The sequence below is a fragment of the Pinus tabuliformis genome, chromosome 7 (assembly GCF_031772625.1).
Source record: "Pinus tabuliformis cultivar Carrire ecotype Pingquan chromosome 7, CPIR1, whole genome shotgun sequence".
NCBI classification, from domain to species: domain Eukaryota; kingdom Viridiplantae; phylum Streptophyta; class Pinopsida; order Pinales; family Pinaceae; genus Pinus; species Pinus tabuliformis.
The window spans coordinates 870,809,553-870,818,139 of NC_142293.1; positions in this window are offsets into that span (position 1 = coordinate 870,809,553).

Here is an 8,587-nt window from a genome sequence, read left to right on the forward strand (position 1 = left end):
ATTCTGCGACCGGTGAATGAAACAACCCAACCCGATGCGGACGGAGGACAAAGTGTCATGTTCAAGAGCGACTTGCTACCATTAATGCTGTGAGGTTCTCCCAATTTTTCCCCAGTCATTGCTGACCAGTACCTCTTTATTTTTGTCAAGCTTGAGGAGGATAACATATGCTTGTTCTATAACCTGCCCTTCGGGCAAGCCCATCGCTATGTTTTAACGAGCCTAGCGATAGGGAAACTCGTTCTCGTCTAAAGACAAGTTTGTCGCTATTTAATCATTTTAACGAGTCTAACGACAAGGAAAACTTGGTCCTTTTCATTTTTAGAGAGTCTGAAAAGGTACGAAAAGTTAACTCCAAAATTCCTTTTTCGTCATCTAATCCCTTAAGTCCGAAAAAGTATAAAACAATACAGAAGGGATGAATTTTCGGTTGCTTTAACGAGCCGAACAAAACAAGCGCTCGATCTTTTTGTGCAATAATCCCTCAGGTCCAAAAAGATTAAAATCTAGAGGAGGGATAGCTTTCCGGTCGCTTTAACGAGCTGGAAGGCCAAAACTCGGCAAACTTTTCATATTTTACGACTCAGTGAAAAGAGCTCAAAGAAGACTCGTCTTTTGAGGAGCGAGTGATGAACAAGGATAGCAGCAGATTCCAGGTACAGGTTGGAATTCTCCAATCACGGCAGTGTCACAAGGATGGCTAAATGAAATCACTCTTCGCAGCTGTTCCTCAAAATGGGTAAACAAACATATGGAGGTGAACGATTGGCCAAATGAACAGATGGAGGTGATGGCATATAAACACGACCAAGGGATTTTAATATGGCTTTCAAAGGTTACATTTCTCGAGGTTGTTTACCGGTTCATTTTTTATGCGTGAGCTTGAACTGCTTTAGGGAAAGATTGCTCACAATCTACGTTTATTTTTTAACGAGCATGAACTTCTGCACAAAAACTGCTCGATGATTGCTTTTATTTTTTAACGAGCATGAACATTGCTAAAACTGCTCGATTCTTGTGTTTATTTTTTAACGAGCATGAACACTGCTAAAACTGCTCGATTATACCAGTTTTAATACAAGGAATGCTTTAGGTGAGGTAATCTTATTTAAGGAGCGATACCTCACTAATTACTCCAACTTGGCAGGTTTTAACTTTTGCCCTTCATCCTTTCTTTATGTAAGCTGGAAACGGCTAATCCTACGGGTTTAACGGGTTAGAAGGACCTAAAAATTTAAAAAATAAATAGTCGTCCCATGCTTGCATTCCAAAAGGTTTGCATGCCCCCAGGTATAAAGTATAATTTCGAGATTCTGCCATCTCTTACTTATTATCCGAAAAATGGTTTTGTTTGCTGCCGCAAACTAAACTCTCTTTTCGGCGATGTCTATCATTAGGTTGCTAAGGATGGTGACTACTTGTTGCAGCAATTTCATCTCTTTCTTTGAAGACTGCCCCTAATCCTTCAAAACAGCTTGTTTTAATGGGTGAGGCTTGACATTCAAAGATGGTGGCTTCTTGCTGCTACAAATAGACCCCCTCCTTAGGAGAGCCCACCTCTTTAGACAAAGGGAGCGACCGCTTCGCCCACATAACTTTGACAAAACAATTTTATCCTAGAACAACCCTCCCTTCCACTGCCGGACGGGGTACGGACTAGTCCATTCTTCTGCGGAAATTAACTTTATATCCAAGGTTTTCTCTGCCCAAGGCAGGCCAGGGTGCATGCCCCCTGGGTCCCAGTTCTTTCTTTCTGAATTACTCGCATTCATCGGGAAGTAGAACCGGAGGCGGTGGCATTCCTTGAGTGAATAAACCGTTAAGGGATGGTATTTGACTATTTGCAATGTGTGATCCTGGAAATGAAAGTTGGTCTACGAGCTGGACCATTCTTCCTTCGTGCGGAAAACACATGACTCTAAAGAGTGAGGACACTATTGCCTCCATGCAATATATATAGTCTCGTCCAAGGAGTAAGTTATATGCCAAGGGTCCCTGGACGACCATGATGTTCATGCGAACTGACTTCCCTTTCAATGTAAGCGGAACATTGGGGAGAATCCCTAACGGGTGACTGGTTCCTTTATCAAAACCTGATAGATTTCTCATCTCAGGTAAAAGCGCTGGGCAACCCAGTGCTTTCCAAGCAATAGAGGAAAGGATACTCACAGATGCCCCTTCATCAATGATAGTTCCAGCCATCACCATTCTGTAGATTTGGACTATGATTCTGAATGGGATACTGGCTGGTAACCGGGGTCTGCCTAGTTGATTCCAATCAAAGGATACAACTAGGTTGCTTGGTGGTGGGACCGAATATACGGCCGGATACGACCCTGACGATGTTCCTTCCTACGATAAAGGAATGGGCGCATTGCCCTAATGCTCATCAGAGTCTGTGTTGATGAAGAGAATATGGACGGTGTCATCCTTATCCTCTTCAGTGAGGGTGTCATTTGAAGACGGGTCTTCAATGACGGAGTCATTGGATGATGAAACCTCTGAAGGAAGAACCGGGTCAACTGCCGTTTCGACCTTTAGACTTTCGTCTGGTCTGGATTCAGTAGGTTTACTCTCAATGACTGACACTTTAGCTGACCACTTGGGCAGGTCAGCTGGATTTTCAACTATCGAGGGATTAGGCGCGAGTTTTTGGTATCCATGAGGAAGTCGTAACGGTGAAACCGGACGATCTTCTAAAACTCTCTTTGCCTCATCTAAGAATGGACATCGGTGGATGGCATGCTCGCCTTCACACAATACATAGGGTGATCTTGGTCTCCCTCTTCGTCCTTCACTCTCGCTAGTCGATGGACTGCAATCAACATGACTACCAGAGGTTGATGCTACCAGATTGTGCAACCTCGGGGACCAGTCCCTTAGTATCGGGGAATACAAGGACAATCACGATGGAAGTGGGTCCCTTCGCAAATGACACATGGCGATTTAGGCCCGGTCGGTGCAGTGTGTGGGTTTTTGTCAGCTGTCTTCTGCTTGCCCCCAGTCGCCTTCGCCATAGGCTCCTTCTGCTTCTTTTCTTTCTTCTTCTTTTCCTTCTTCTCCTTGGGAGGCTGACTTTTGCCAGTTCTACCTCGCGAAGATGAAGGATCAGAGGAAGTATTGTAAGAAGTGGAAGGCTGGTGGGTAGTCCTAGACTGGTCTGACTGTTGATTCGACTGCTCAGGATTAGTGGCGATCTGGACTACATTAGTTGAAAAGAGCCATACAGGTAGGCCAATTGTCAATCCTGGAAGTGACAATGTTGCCATATGAGGCGCACCAACATCTCCCCAAGAGGAGAAGGGATTCGGACTTCCGCCAAGGTTGCCTCCTTGGTTGGTGGGCTCCATACTTTTCAACTGAAAGATCAACGTGGGAATAACAGGTGATTTTGTTCCGCTTAAAATAAATTTTATTAACGATGCTTTTAGACACAAACTTGCTTTTTCATGTTTTAAGAGTCGAGAAAAAGCTAAAGATGACTCTAGTCGCCTTCGATGTTTTAACGAGCCCGAAGTGACAAATGCTCGGATTGACTTTTTCAGTTATAGAGTTTGAAAAAGGCCAAAAGAAACTGCTCTGGAGTTCTAGGCAGAGGGTGTGCCAAACTTTTCGCGAAACCACAGAATACGTTTTACGGTACGGGTGGTCGATCTTCGTGAATGCTGTGTTCACTGCATCGCGATCAGTAGGGCGGTCGACACGGCTTCCTATGGATAAAGGATAATTGCCTATAGGGGTCTCCCAATATATACTCGATGGTACGTGGGAGCACAAGTCCGTATTAGTGCCACCGACTCTCAGGAGGAATCACCCACCTTCGTAGAGATCGACAGTCACTATGTTTAACGACGCCGGAACACGTCTCTACCTAGACCTCTATATGTTTGCGTTATGTTACAAAGCGTTGTTATGTAAATTGGATTTATTTTAATGTTGATCTTGCTTAACAGTTTGCCTTTAAGGATCACCACGAGATGTATATAACAAATTCCTGAATGCAGTCTAAGATGAGAAGCAAACTTTTCAATCTTTCAACTTTGAAAACCTTAACTACTGAGGGAAAAGAAAGGCAAATCTTTTCGCACAGATCATAGAGCACACACTAAAATGCAAATTTTCCTAAATCGTCAAGCACACAGTCAAATGCAAAATGCACAATGCATGTATTTTCTTTTTCCCTTTCTTAATGTGGATGGATACAAAAAGAAAGTGGTTATATAACTTTGATTTCGATTTAAAGCGAAAGTAAACAAGCTTGTCCAAAATCAAAAGACACCTTAAGATTCACTTGCTTAATCACTGGAAATACATGAAATCAAACCAAACTAACGAAAGTAAAATGACTAATCAGCTATGGACAGCAAACAAGCTAACTCTTTAGACCAGCAAAACGCCTAACACAGGTTCAGATCTAAGAGGCCAAAAGCATGACTAGTTTACTTTTCGTTATGGGAAATTGTAAATGAGAAAGAAATACAAAGAACAAGTACAATTTCGTTATATAACAGAGGCGGAATAATGGCAAGTAATATTGGTTTCAAAACAGGTACAAGACTGACACTTAGCAGCAAAACTAAGTGAAAACAGGCAAGAGAAAAGAGGAAACCCCAAATGCACTAAGCAAATTTGGGTCAACGCAGGCTCTGCACAGTCAAACTGGCTCTCAGCGCAGGTAGCTAGTTCGGGACCTGCGTTGCAAAGCAGGTAGCCTGTGTACTACCTGCTTTGGAAAACGAGAGTTGCGTTTTCACAGTCTCCGGGTCATAATTTTCTCAAAAATGCACGGTTTTTGCTCAAATCAGAAGCATTCAGTCAAGTATACTCAAAGGGATGATTTAGAAGGTGCAAAGCTATCACTAAGAGCTTACAAGGATCTTTGTAGATCAGCTCTTCAAATCATGAATCTGCTCAGAAAATGAGCAAGAGTAGCTGCCCCTCTACTTCGCTTTTGATATAGTCAAAAGCTTTTCGATTCGGTACTCTTTGGTTCAGGATATGAATAGCAAAGATACTACAAACACAATCAAACGGATACGATCCCCAGCGGAGTCGCCAGTTTGTTGTAGGGAAAAGTATCCGACTCGGATGACCCTAACCCACTCTAAGGGTGATAGTTCCTTAGCAACAACTGTAAAGCAAACTACTGAAGGTTTTCTTCTTTATGAAAGCAAAAGAGAATGGAGGAAGCACTAACCGTTGCCTTGCGCTTAATGTCGAATCCAAACTCTCCTCTTTGGCCGCTTGTTCCTAGCTCTTTGTCCTTCTGCTCGCCCAGCTGCAATGAGATCCTGCAGAATGACAAAGAAGGAAACTACAAGAGGCATGCAATCATAACTGGTTCATGGATTAGTGTAAACCAAACATGCAATCATCACAATATATAATTGAACAAAAGCACATAGAAGAACCTCAATAGCTTTTATTAATGAAGAAATAAAGGTTCTGAGAGGATTACAACCATTGTAGGCTCCAACCCAGCAACACCTCCCAGCAGAAAGAATTGCTCTTCTTCACCTCTCTCAAACAATCACCCAATAACTCAAGAATGAAACCAACAACATATCAATACTTTGCACCAAATTCCAGCCTCCTGAGCTCATAGGAGAGAGCTCAATATATAGATGAATTGAGAAAGGATGAGTCAGCTTGCAACTGATGTGTAGCTGCCTTGTGTCCTCTCTCTCTTCAGTTAATCTTTAGTTGATCTTCAGTTCTTGAGTCCACTTGGTGAACCTTGCTTCCACTTGGAGAAACAAAGCCTTTGACTCATCACAAGGCGAAATACCTGATCCAAGTGTCAATTTTGGAAGATTCCAAAGCTATGACTCACTCTGCCACATGTCCAAACTCGCCCAACGCAGGTGGGCTTTGTTCTGCTTGCTTTGCAACGTAGGTACACCATGGAGCAGTTGTGTTTCAGCGCAGAAACCCAGTGGAGCACCTGCTTTGATTTCAGGATTGCTTGTTTTTGAGTGTTTTCAGGTGGAGAACTGATCTGAGAGCTGTTGGTTTGCTGACCTTGTTCCTCTAGGGGTAGGAACATCATGTTTAGGGAACTTTGGATCCCTTGGATTATTGACAATTCATGCTTGTTGCTGTAAGGCACAAAATTGTCTATAACACGGGTTATGGAACGAGTAGAAGTTATGATAAGTGGCCCTGGTCGAGGGAGAGACACAGCATTACGAACCATTCGTAGAAGTGGCATACTATTAAGTTTGTACGTGACGTAACCCCTATGCCACATAATGGATGTAGACCTCCCAAAAAGAGACGTGTGTAAGAATTGAATGAATTTCAAGAGAAAGAAATGATTTAATGATCTGATCAAATATTCTTGGTATGATTCGAGATGAAATCTCAGTCTCTATTCAGACACTATGATGGAAATGCATCGAATCCAAAGCATAAAATAAGCGTCTTCATTATGGCCATTTTGCTCTATCCCCGCTTTGCAAAGGCCGAGCCGATACAATAGGCATCGCAATGCGAAGAGCTTTACTTGGAGAAGTAGAAGGAACATGTATCACACGTGTAAAATTAGAGAACATAAAACATGAATATTCCGCGATAATAGGTATTGAAGAATTAGTACATGACATTTTGATGAATCTAAAAGAAATTGTATTTAGAAGTGACTCATACGGAATTTGAGAAGCTTCTATTTATATTGTTGGACCCAGAAATGTAACTGCTCAAGATATCATATTACCACCTTCTGTGAAAATAATTGATACTACACAACATATAGCTAGACTTACTAAATCAATTACTTCTGATATCAGGTTACAAATTGAAAAAAATCGTGGATATATTATACATAGTCCAAATAATTATCAGGACATAATTTTTCCTATAGATGCTATTTTTATGCCTGTTCGCGATGCAAATTATAGTATTCATTCCTATGGGAGCGGAAATGAAATACGAGAAGTCCTTTTCCTGGAAATATGGAAAAATGGGGGGTTAACTCCTAGGGAGGCACTTTACGAAGCTTCTCGAAATTTGATCGACTTATTTATTCCCTTCCTACATGGAGAGGAACAGAACATCGATGGAATGAACAATAAAAGAGGGTTTAATATGCTTCCCTTCCCCCTTTCGCACGTATTGACTGATACGGGGGAAACGAAAGAAAAAATAGCATTTCAACTTATTTTCATTGACCAATTAGAGTTACCCCCCAAAACCTATAACTCCCTCAGAAGAGCCAATATACATACATTATTGGACCTCTTAAATTACAGTCGAGAAGATCTAATGAGAATTGAACACTTCGGGAAGGAATCTGTCGAACAGGTATTGGAAGTTCTACAAAAACGTTTTGCAATTGATCCACCAAGGAATTAGTTTCGGGTTCATAAAATGGTTGGTTTCATTTCATCTCTTCATTTCCTTTCCCCAAGTTCTTTTGGAGAGTCATGAGAATCTTTGACATATCTCTCTTTCGTGGAATATTCGAAAGAAATATCTGACAAGATGGGTATATATAGGGAGATATAATTTGTCTTAAAGCAAATACTCCCTAGATATATGAATAAAAAAATTGAAATATTTTTATATTTGACAGTTGGATCAAATTGGAAAAGACCTAAAGTTAAAGATTCATCAATAGGCAATGCTGCCCCAATACCTAACCAAAGGGCTACTGCAGTACCGATCAAGGGTACTGTTGTAGCTACTGGACGACGAAATGGATTCTGAAATTGATTCACATTCTCTAGAAAAAGGCACCGTCAATGATCCCGCGAGTACTGAGCCCATTAAAAGGACACCTAATAATTTGTTAGGTACTGTACGAAGTATTTGGAATATAGGGAAAAAATACCATTCGGGCAATATCTCCCAAGGAGTTGCAAATGGATTTGCTGGTTCACCAATCATTGATGGTTCTAGAACTGCTAAACCTATTGTACATGCAATAATACCTAAAATTACTACTGGAAAAATATATGAATATCATTGGGCCAAGCGGGCTCTCCATAATAATTATGTTCCATACCTTTAGCTAATTTAGCCCTTAATATAGGATCATTTAGGTCATGTTTCTTTTTTATTGGGATAAGTAGATCTTTATGGATCTATCCCCTGAAAGAACCGGACATGCCAATTCTTATCATCCGGCTCGAACAATAACTGGAGGAAGTATATATCACTTATTTTTCCCGTGATGGAAGATAAATTGGAAAAATAGGAACTAATAATGTCTATGATCATCCATCATTGGTCATTTTATTATTCTAGTTAAATGCTCATGACCCAAGTAAGCTCACAAATTCGATCATGATCGATATGCCTTTTGGACCATCTTAGTCCTTGTAATTTGTGTTTATCACCACGAATAGACCTCAAAAGTTTTTTAGCATACAAGGTATTGAATTGTTATTGATCCGGCCTCTCTCCTTCCCTAGATCCCTTCTTTCACTCCAATAGTTTTCCCATCGAAATGGATGCAAGGGAAATGGATGCATTTTCACACTATGAAAAGGAGAAGTAAAGTCATATAGTCAAATTATTGAATATATGAAAATATTGTCCCATTGTCCGGATCTCACGAAGCCCTTCCTAATTCGGATTTGGTCAT